Raw genomic sequence first — 11905 nt, 5'->3', positions numbered from 1 at the left:
TCAAATTCTCTACATTCAAAACTGACTAAATGCACATATATGGTGGTAAATTGAGTTGATGGGCATTATCACCCACCTTTTCTAGTATCTCAAAGGGACCATACCTCAGAGCCTTGATTTTCTTACCAGGCCCCTACAACCTCTCCTTGTTCAACTGAATGATTTCTTTGTTATGTGTTGATCATGCATGGCCTTATACTTCTCATGTGACTTCTACAATGTTTCTTATACCTATAGATGGATCTGCCTAATCTTCTCTATAATTTTTTCAACCCTCAAAACATCTCCTGTAAGATCTTCCCTCACTCTTCCTTGTTTTCCATATGCAATATCCAAAGGTGAAGGTGGCAAATATCCAAAACAAGTTTCAAATGGGGACTTTCCTATCAAAGTGTGGATTGGTCTTTTGTAAGAATGTTGTATATATACCATATTTTCATCCCAGGTCTTCGGATACTTCTGGTTGTATCCCCTTACAAGTTGCACCAAAGTCCTGTTGACTACTTCTGTTTGTGCATCTGTCTGTGGATAGAATATTGTAGATCTCTTCAACTTCGTGTCCATATTTTCCCACAATGTAGTCCAGAATGCACTGATAAATCTTGTATCCCTGTTTGAAACGATGCTCCTTAGTATCCCAAAGTGCAGCTAGACTTGTCCAAAGAACAAGTTTATTGCTTATTGGGCATTAATGGTGTTTTTACAGGGCATCAGAACACACATCTTGTTGAACCTGTCGACTACCACAAACAGGTAGTCATGTCCCTTTCTGGTTGTCGATAAACCCCCCACAAAGTCCATGGAAATGCTTTCCCAAGGATGAATAGGTACATGTATGGGATGATATAAACCTTGTTTCCTCTTTCTAGGCTTGTTGGTACAACAAATCATACATCCTCTTATGAACCTAGTACCTACTCTTGCATCTTGGGCCAATACACATACCTCTACAAGTTAACCATGATCTTCTATACACCAAAGTGCCTTCTAACTTTGGAGGTGTGAGCCTCTCTAATCAGCTGCGTCACTCACCTTTAGGAACACATATCTTATCCATCCAGTAGAGTAACCCATCTTGGAGATAGTAGTCAACGATGTTGTCGCCATCGTACACATGACTCTGACTCTGCAACTATTGATATACCTCCTTGAAGTCCTCATCCTCTAAAAATGCCTCTCTATATGCATCATGGGTGAATGGTTCCATGCGCATAAGAGTCCCCAAAGCTGTAATATTTGATGTGGGTGGCCTTGAAAGCATGTTGTCCAACTTGTTTGTGCTCGCTTCTTATACTTGATCACCAATTGAAACTGTTGTAAAAACCCCATCCACTTGTAATGCCTAGTATGTTGTAGCTTACTTTGGGCCCACAAGTACTGTAATGGCTAGTGATTTGTGTGGATGACTGTCTTCACAACTTGCACCATGGCATAGTGCTCTTTATCATAGGTAGGGTAGTTAAGGACTGCCCCATGAAATACTTCAAAATGGTAGCATACAAGCCTTCCTCCCTGCATCAAGACAATTCCCATAGCATACCCACTCACATCTATCTCCACTTCAAAGGGTTGCTGCAAGTTTGGTAATGCCAGAACTGGTGCTTACCGATCTTCTTCTTTAACTCCTCAAAAACTTTCTGTTGGCATTTTCCCCACTGGAAACTCTTGCCACTTGTTGTTATGGTGTGGAGAGGTGCTGATACCACTGAAAATGAGGCTATGAATTTCCTCAAGTACTATGTTTCCCCAGTGAAACTCCTAACCTTAGAAAAATTTGTAGGCACTAACCATTTCATGATGGCCTCCATCTTGGAAGGATCTATCTTCAACTCTCCTCCACCGATCACATACCCTAAATACACCAAGAACTGCTGTGCAAACTCACACTTCTTGAGATTTGCTAACATTTGGTGGTTCTTCAATGTTTCTAGCACCTGCCTCAAATGTGAAATATGCTCCTCCTAGGTAGCATTATATACCAATATATCATCCAAATAGAAATTAACAAATGAATCTATAAAAGGGTGCAGTATATCATTCATTAATCTCATAAATGTAGTTGGTGCATTACATAGGCCAAATGGCATGACTAACCACTCATACAAATCTTACATGGTTTTAAAGGCGGTCTTCCAAGTATCTTCTTCTTTTAATCAAACTTGGCGATATCCAGATTTCAAGTCCATCTTGGTGAAGTACTTTGGTTGCTGCAACGGATCCAACAAATCATATATCCTAGGCAGGAGGTATATGTTCTTGAGCGTGATTTTGTTCAATGCCCTGTAATCTACACACATCCTCCAAGTCCCATCCTTCTTTGGCACAATGATGACGGGTGACCCACATGGTGATGTAATCGGTCGAATGACACCCTATTCTAACAGATGTTGTAACTGTTTCTTCACCTCATTTGCTTTTATAATAGATTGCCTGGACAACCCAATATTTGGCAAGTGGGAGCCAGACAATAGTTGGATATCGTGCTTCACTTCCCTCTTAGGTGGTAGTCCTTTAGGTTCTCAGGACACATCCATGTATGCCTATAACAACTCTTCCCATTGTTGTTTTTGTTTCTTATTACAACCCTCCAGGGATGACTTGCCTCTTATTGACCCCTCTTGACACCGACTTTCTCGTAAAAATAATAAAACATACTTTTGGCTCAAATTGATCAATTTCTAGGCTTGGTTGGCAATTACCAGTGAAATTTTCGAATTGCCTTTGTGTGCATTGATGATGAACGATTCCATCCTTGATGAGATGACACTGGTTGGATCTCCTCATGAATAATGCATCACACATGTACATGTATGGACTCCCAAACACGACTCCACATACATCAAGGGGAACCACATATAGATCTACTTCATTAATAAAATAAACATTGATAGCAAATCTAATTTTGCACTGTTTAGTTACCTTCAACTCTGCATCCTTATTTACCCATCCCAGTGGATATGGGTTTGGATGATCATGAACTTCCAGCCCTAACTTCTTGACCAACTCTCTTGAAATGAGATTCGCCTGCGATCCCGAGTCAAACAGAGCATCAATCTCTGTATTCTTCACCTGTATCTTTATATGGAAGAGTTTGGTCATTTATTTATCTTCTTGTTCCTGAGGGCTACTCATTTCACCTCCTTTTGCATTGACGTACATATGATCTTCTCATCCACGTCCAAGCTGCTTTCAACTTGGTTGCTCGACTTTGTGGCCATGAGATTATTTTTCTTATTATCTTTCTTCTTGTTCTTCGAGTTTAGCTATGGATGCAACTTCCAACACTTCTCCTCTGTATGGCCATCAATGTTATAGTGGTTTCTAGGATATTTACACTAGTGTGTTGTGGCTGTCGTTTTTTTATCTTTCCCCATTTTTGCTTCTTCTTCCCCTCCTTACGAGCTTCCTATTGCTCCTTTTGATTCGATCCACTTGATTGCGCTCCTTTCAGGCCTATGTTCTCTAAGTACTCTGCCTATACACAAGCCTTGTCCACCAATTTGGGATTGAACAACATCACTTGCTCATGCAGATGGTGGTGCAGACCCCCCAGATAATTGAGGAGTACATCTGAGTTCTTTGGAGAGATACCCAACATTATAGCCATATTTCTAAATTTGATGGTGTACTCTTGCATGCTTTGGCCCGACTTCTGCCCGAGGTAATGCCACCAGATCCATTGATCCTCCATGTACCCAATGGGATAAAACTGTGACTTAATGAGCGTTTTGAAATCCTCCCAATTAGTCAGTGGAGGTTCTCCCTCCAACCTTAGGATTTATGTGTGGCTCTCCCACCAAGTCAGTGCATGGCCCTCCAATATCAACCGCACAAATAAGATTTTCTATCCTTCCTCAATATGTTGGATGCTAAATAAACTTATAGTTGCTGTAACCAATGGTTCAACTTCAGAGCCTCGATCTCGCTGTGGTGAGACTTTATATCGACTTTTGCTTCCATTTTAAAGAGGGATCGATTCACGACACTCGAACTGGGTTGATCTTTCCCAAGTTCTTTCCTAGAATGGTTCTCCATTTCTTCTCGATCTCCCTATCCCCCTTCTAATTTGTCCTCTCCATTCAAACCCCCATCTTCTCCAAGTATCCCAAGATTATTGCTCAGGGCCACCATGATGAGGTTTGCATTACGATTTATGTCTTCGAATTGTTGTTCCAATCGCGAAACCTCACCTCTGCAAGATCATGAGGGTCATTTACAGATTCATTGACCATGATTAGTGTTTTATGATTTTTTACCCTGTCGAACTAGATCCCCTGTAAACAACAGAAAATACCCAAATAAACCTGCTCTGATACCAAATGATATGTAAACTGCCATGGATATTCCAATGGACAGTTCGTCACAACATATCTGATAATAAATATATTAAATTTTGAATTTCTACATTATTACAATTTTATTAAAACTCTAGATTTGTAAATTTAGTTGTGATTAGTTTATCCATGCGAATGGAAATTATCTAGAAAAATAGAGAATGATAAAATAAGATCGCACACACACATAAGAGACAAAATATGCTATGGGAAACCCTTTTGGGAGAAAACCTAGCTGGAAGGGGTGTCGCTTCGCTCTCTTTCTCTATCTGGAAATATGGCTGCAGGTACAAAGAAGTAAGGCTTGTGGCCCGTGGATTGCTCATTGCATAAATCCTCCCTATGTGCTCTGCCTCCTATCCCTCTTGGATATATTTTATCAATTATGGAACAAAATGGTCTTGAAAGAATGGAATGCCAGTTCCTCCTAGTGGCCCGGTTATAACACAACTCGATATCCTACCAGTGGTTAAGTTTGACTACATCAACTCTTAACTAGAGTTACAATACAGACACTTAGAGAGTATTTTACATCAAAATCACATGGATAGCCCCTTTTTTTATGAATAATGGGGGTTGGCGTGACATTCTCCAGAATTATAGGTGTGAAAGGTGTGAAAATAGGAAGATCAACTTTTGAGTGGCATAACTTTTTCATACAAACTCTTATTGATGCACTTCTTGCATCATTGGAAAGATTTCTATGTAGAACAACATGAAAAGGTGTTGCACTAAAGCGCTAAATTTTTACCCCCAAAAAACGTCGTTTGATGCCTCAAAACACTCCCAGAAGGTTTTAGACCTCGTTTCACCAAACTGGGTCCCACCGGTAAAAAGGTCATGTGAGTTGATTCCTCCAATTTTTCCTCTCCGAATGCATTGTGATGGATGAAAAACAATATAATGATCTAATTTGGATCACTGCAAGACTGAAATTACAGGGTCAAAGTTGCAAGCTAGGTAGCAATATCAAAGATGGCAAGTCAAAGTTGCAGTGTGTAGCAGTTTGGTGCAAAACAAGGACAAACTTGAAGGAGGGATGACTTGGTATTAGGAGTAGGAATTGGACTAGGGTCTGGGTCTTTGTAACTCATTTGAAGCATATTCTAAGAAGAGAAGAGCTTCTGAGTTTTCCCCTTAAAGGTGTTTTTCCTTGGTTGAGACCCTAATATCTATGTCTTCTATTATTGTTGTTATTGTTCTTGATATTGTTTGATGAAAGATCTAACTAAATAAGATAATTAAGATTCACAAGCAAATATCAAGGTTAAGGAAAATAAGATTAATAGTTGCCACTTTCCATTTTCCAACTCGTCGTTCCTTTGGACACTTATATCTTCAATGAGTTTTATTGTAGCTTTAATAGATAGTTGAAGATATTGAAAAGATTCTTGAAAAATATTTTCTTTAGCTTCTAAAACATCAAGAATCTTTTGACTTACCAACAGGTTTCCTTGTATATTTGTAGAAGCGCTATCTTGAAATGAGTCATCTTCATCATCAATAGCCAATCTTTGTCATCGTCTTCATTATTGGTAATATAACAACGATTGTTAGAAACCTATTCTTCTTATTATCGAGTTTAAGTTGATTTTGACTTTCATAATCCATAATATAACAGGTTTCTAATAAACATTCAATTGGATACATATTATTTCAATGAGCATTAAATTTCAAATGGAAATATTTCAATCACTATACTTGTAGGGGGAAGCCTTTGAACTATTGTCTAGCATAATTTTCCAAAGGAAACATAAATAATTTCATTAATACATTGTTCATAAACATCAAGTTGAAGCATGAATGCATGAAAATATTTTAAGTGTTGAGCAGGGTTATCTTCTTTTTCTTCCCTGAATTTAGGAAGGCAATCTTCCAGTTCTTCTTTATCAAGCATAGGGTTATGAAAACCATGATTGTGCGAGAATAAAATGAAGCAAACATTACAACAATCACCAAAGAAAATGAACGAGACATAATTACAATATGCATATGCTATTATAGAGTCACGAAGTGAAAGATTAAACAAGAAAATTCATGCAACAAGTTATTTGATCTTGTTCACCAACAAGATTAAGAGACCAACTTTTAAATGTTTACTGGGAAAATAAAATCTTGAATTTTGATTCCCATTATGGTTACTAGAAAGATGTTGTAACGCTTGACATCGTTCTAGGGAAGAGAACGATGTCAAGGCATCTCTGAGGAACAATATTCTCCCTGTTTTAGGCCCTAAGCTAACTCTTTGGCTATGGGGGTAATCCCCCAAACTATCAAAATGATAATTGTTATAAATAACCTCAAAACAACCTCTTAGACACCCTTGAATGCCAAATTTTTAAAGTTTATAGCAATTAAATGTCGAAGCAATATAATGGGCTAGAGATACTAATCAACTTAGACTAGATCATCAAAAGTGACTCCTTTCAATGGGCACATTTATCCAATCACACAGACAGATAAATTCTACGTAAATTGCAATATGGACATCTTAGATAATGAAAATAATATCATAAGTATTCCTTGGAACTGAAGAGAAGATTTGAAAAGGTTACTAAAGGCAACAATCTTTAACCCCTTAATAAATAAAATATTATTGGAAATTTCTCAAATAAGTCTTAATGCATGCAAGAAACAATTAAAATTCTACCTAAACCCAATAGCTAAAGCAACAAATAAAACCCCTGCGAGTTTTAAATTCTAAGAATATAAAATATTTATCGCAGATAGGTGGTAGTAAAGATCAAACTTATAAATGGAATTATAATCCAAATATTGAACAATCTCTCAAGAAACCCAATAAACTACAAGTGCTTTACTAGAGAATTAACTGCCCAAATGTTCAAAAGAATAAATATAACCATGAAATCAAGTTTGCACAATTTTATTATAACTACAAAATTGTACAAAGGTTGAAAAGAGGAAAATATTGACGAATATTAAAGAAAAGCAAGGAGAATGATATGAAAATGTGGCTCTTAAGCTCCTTGTCTGTCTTACAAGAAACTCTCCCACTTCCAAAGCTTGAATTTCCAAGTCTATTTGATTAACCAATGGGGAATTAAGAAATTCTTGAAAATTTAGGTGTATGCTTGTATTTGTTTTAAATTGATTATGTGTTGTAAATTAATGTGTTGAAACTGATATCTATATATATATATATATATATAGAGAGAGAGAGAGAGAGAGAGAGAGAGAGAGAGAGAGATAAAACAGTAAATAAACTAGCAGAGATAATGCAGCAATAAAACACACACAGAAACAACAATATTAATTTGGAGTTCACCCACAACTCTTGGGCTATGTCTCCGTGAGCTCTTGTCAATTTGACTTGGCTCTTTGGGATTATGGCGTAAGTCTTTTTACAAGATCTTTGGCTCAAATCTTGTTGTTCTACACAAGAACAGTGGGTTCAGACACCTTTTTATCCCTTGGCTCTTGAAGCTCTGGCTCTTAGCTCTCTGGCTCTTGGTTCTGGCTCTTGGCTTTGACTCTGGCTCTTTGGCTCTTGGTTCTGGCTCTTGGCTCTGACTCTTTGGCTCTCGGCTCTTCAGCTTTGGCTTCTTTGGCTCTCTATCAGAAAAACAGTCCCCTTGGCTTTTCACTTGGCTTCCAAGTGACCCCGTAGGCTGCTCTTTTGCTTCTGCGCTGTTGTCTCAGTGCTGCTTGTTTGTGCTCAGCTTCAGCAACTCGGCCACCATCAAAAATTTAGCAGCCCCTGCACAATAGCTCTTTGCCTCTATATCGCTCTGCTCTCTTGACTCTCTGCTACTACTACTTTCGACATTCAGCAGCAAACAATAACTTGGCCACCGTTCAACAACCCAACAACCTTGTGTCTTTGACATTCATGGCTTAAAAGCCAAATCGCGTTGCCTGTTGGTTTTCCCTTTCAGGCTCTGCAACTTCCGGCTTTGGGTCCATTCGAATCCCTCTTCTGAGCGTTCAATAATCATTGCATAACACGTTTTGGGCAGGCGGCCACCTGTTCCATAACAGATGAGGGCATCGGCGCTTGAAATCCCTTAATAACAGTCGTTCTATGTTTACACAAAGAACATTGTGAAAACATGGGAAATCTGCATAAAACCCAATATATCGGACTTCAAACTTTCACAACCCCACTTTATATCCCTATCGGGTCCGCTTGCAAGTCGCATCGCATATCGCAAAGGCTTTATCCCTTTGTATTTCGTTATTTAACAAAATACGCGTAAATACATTGAAAAATGGCATTTTGCGGATTTCAAATGTTATACATTTTCATTCCGGAACCCTTTCAAGTCTGATTTACGTCGTGTTAGCGCTCGAATTTGCCTCAGGCTGAGGAAGGCAGAATCCAAGGCAACATCAAACCACTTAGCCTCGTAGCTAGCCCTACGAGAACAGGAGAGGGCTCTCTCCGAGTCTATCTCGGCAAAAGGTTTTCAAAGGGCTGAGATGACTAATAAAGAACATTGATTTTAGGCTAGTAAACTGATAGGGAAAGTTTGATTTCAAATTTTTATGATTTTGTTGGAAACCTGAGCACAGCAATTTTGGGTGCGGGGATGAGACACAGTTTTTGCAGAGGTCTTTTTGGGGCAAGGTAGGAGATTGTCTTGATGCCTTTGAAGGAAATGAATGGATAGGTATGACTGGTGAGGAGCTAAGGAGAGCAAGAAACCATCAGGAGTTCTCCTTAAACAGATGAAAACATAGATATTAAGCAAACTTAAAGGCAGAGCATAGCAACCATGAATTCTACCTTAACACTTCATTTACTTAAATTTGCAGAAGAGAAGAGTAGGAAAATGATACACATAACAAACTTACAAGTACATGAGAGAAACACACCATCAACACAAATCACCACAGGAATCCCAAATAGTGCTGCAAAACCCTGGTCTTTCCTTTGCCAAAATTGCATAGATACAAGGAGTAATACAGTCTAAGCTTATCCCTCAAGAGTCCAACCATGAAAATGGCTAAGAAAGTACATAATATAGGCAAGCTAACACATTTCCTTGCCTCTAGGGGTCAAGCTCATCATCCTAGGAGTTGTTTCAACCAATTCTAAACTGAGCACTACAATCTAGGCAATCAAAACAACTTGCCTCTATAAGTTAGGAAACCAATTCATTCATTAATTTTTTGCTATTTTATGAATGAATCTTCTAGAATAGGTAAAAAAAGTGTCATGTCATCATGAAAATACATTAGTTACATCAAAGAGGGTGAAAAATCCCATGAAAATTCAAAACTAGTCAAAAGCTGCGTTGTCCTGAGCTGTAGATGAAAAACTCGCAAATTTCCCTGATGCGTAGCACGCCATTTCTCAACGCGTAGCGCGCCTTTGAGCCCACTTTTGGGGCACTTCCCGGCATCCAAATGAGGCTCAAGTGGGATTGTTGGAAAGGTCTGGATGTCTACTCTCCATCCCAAGTGGAATTTCTTAATTTGGTGCCCATTTTCCCCTCCAAAAATGCAATCTCCCAAGACTGCTTCCTGTACGTCCAAAAAGTGGCAGAAGGTCATTTTTTGCTTGTTTTTTGACCTTTTGGGGGCCCAAACCTCAATGAAATGTCTTGGCAGTGGCTGAGCAAGTGTAATTTGTCATGAAAAATACAAAAATGCAGAGTTTTTGTGAAATGGACCTCCCCATTTTTAGGGTAGCGCGCGGCGCGCTACGCGTTGAGGGCAAAAACCTGTTTTTAGCAAAAAAAATTCAAAATTGACCAAAATTGCTCCAAATTTTCTGAATTTTGAGCTGGGGGTGTATCATTGAGCACCATGCTACTTCAAGGAGGCTTCAGCCAAAATCTGAAGTGGATCGGGCCTTTTCCTCCGTTTTAGTGCCTTGGCCAATCGTCCTTTGAGTACCTTCATTTTCGCTTTGCACACATGCATGCGGGCCGAATAATGATTCTTCATGTGGCGGAGCATATCTTTGTCCCTGTTTTCCTTGGCTAGCAACTTCTCTAAATGAGTGTTCACTCGAATGAGCATAGACCCTTGCTCAATAGGTGTCAAATCACCGGGTCTCTTGCGAGCCAAGTTCTGGTCTTCTCGGATCCTCCGCAACTCATCAAGAGTGTGTTCATCCTCTAACTGTTTGTTGCGCTGCTCTAAGTAGTTGATTGTCCAATTTGCCATTTCCAACTTCTGCTGCAACAAGTGATTTTCAGCCTTTTGTTGCTGAATGATCTCCTTTAGCTCCGAGCTAGGAGAACTGATGTCAAGGTCAATAATGTCTATGTCTGGATCATCTGATGGTCCCTCATCAATCATGGGCTGCTTGCCTCTCTCCTGTACCTGTGCTGCTGTCGAAAGCGAGGCCCCTTCCACCTGATGTGGAGATAACACTCACTGTGCTGATGAAGAAGGCGAGACCCCTTCCACCAGGTGTGGAGATAATACTCGCCGTGCAGATGCAAATAAGGCCCTGTGGCCTCTCTGATATGTAACACATGCTGGAGTGCTGACATGCTCGGGCTCTGGAATGTGAAACTGATATGAAGGCCCTCCCTCATCATGGACAATCTCAGGGGGTGGCTGTGGCACCGTGAAGAAATCGCGAGAGATGAAATCCTCCCAAGCAATACCCTGTTGTGCCAACTGATGCATCACTATGATCTCGATTAATGCATAATGATATATACTCTTGTGTTGCTGTGCGGGGTTCTTCCTTTGCACTAAGGGCACCATCCTCTCTATATTTCGGCACATGAAAAATGGGATGTTCATCATTCGTACCCGGGTGAAATGCATCAACAAACGGATATGGTACGAATATAAACATGAAAATCTGCCCTCACAAGTGAAATAGCGCATAATGAGCCTCATCAAGGGTGCATACTCATCCCTTAGGAATCTGAAGGGAAAAACAGCAGTTAGGTGTCTCATACACCCGGGTTTGATATATGGTTGATAATGAAATCTGTCTAGCTGCTGGCGCTTGTTCCACTCCTCCCCAACATTTGGTATCCCGGTGGCTTGAGCAACAATTTCGGGTGATAGGGTGAAGTCCACTCCTGCAAGGTTCACATGACCATTGTGTAAATGTAGGACAAACAAGCGGACTAGTTCTCTGTGATGTTGAATTTGTGAGATCTGCTCACAATATCCAAAGCATGATTGATATTGAAAACATGTCATTGCAAGTGGACAAGCTTGCAAATGAGCCAAAGAAGTGGGCTCCTCCCTGACATGCCGACCACCTTTACCACCCTTGTGATGCCTCTTTGGCACTTCTACCTCTGGTGTTGAATCACTGTCATAACTTTGCTCATAATCTGATTCGGTTTCTGACATGGTTTTGAAGGCAAGATGGCTGAAATGTATTGCTGACTTTGCACCCAATTAACTGTTGTTTGACTTTTTCAAATGCTGTCACCAAGGGGACATAAATACAAGGGGATTGTTAGGGATAGGGGAACATGAGGGAATTAGGGACAATAAACATAAATAAGGAATTTAGGGAAGGCAACATGGGAAATCATAATATTGTGGGATTTTAAGGTGAAGTAGGGTTTGGGAATTTAGTAGGTTTTAGGGATTTTAGAGAGGAAGATTATAAAATTTTATGGGAA

Source organism: Pinus tabuliformis, chromosome Q (genome assembly GCF_031772625.1).
Source record: "Pinus tabuliformis cultivar Carrire ecotype Pingquan chromosome Q, CPIR1, whole genome shotgun sequence".
Classification (NCBI taxonomy): domain Eukaryota; kingdom Viridiplantae; phylum Streptophyta; class Pinopsida; order Pinales; family Pinaceae; genus Pinus; species Pinus tabuliformis.
The sequence above is the reverse complement of the archived record's forward strand: the minus strand, read 5'-3'. Positions refer to the sequence as shown.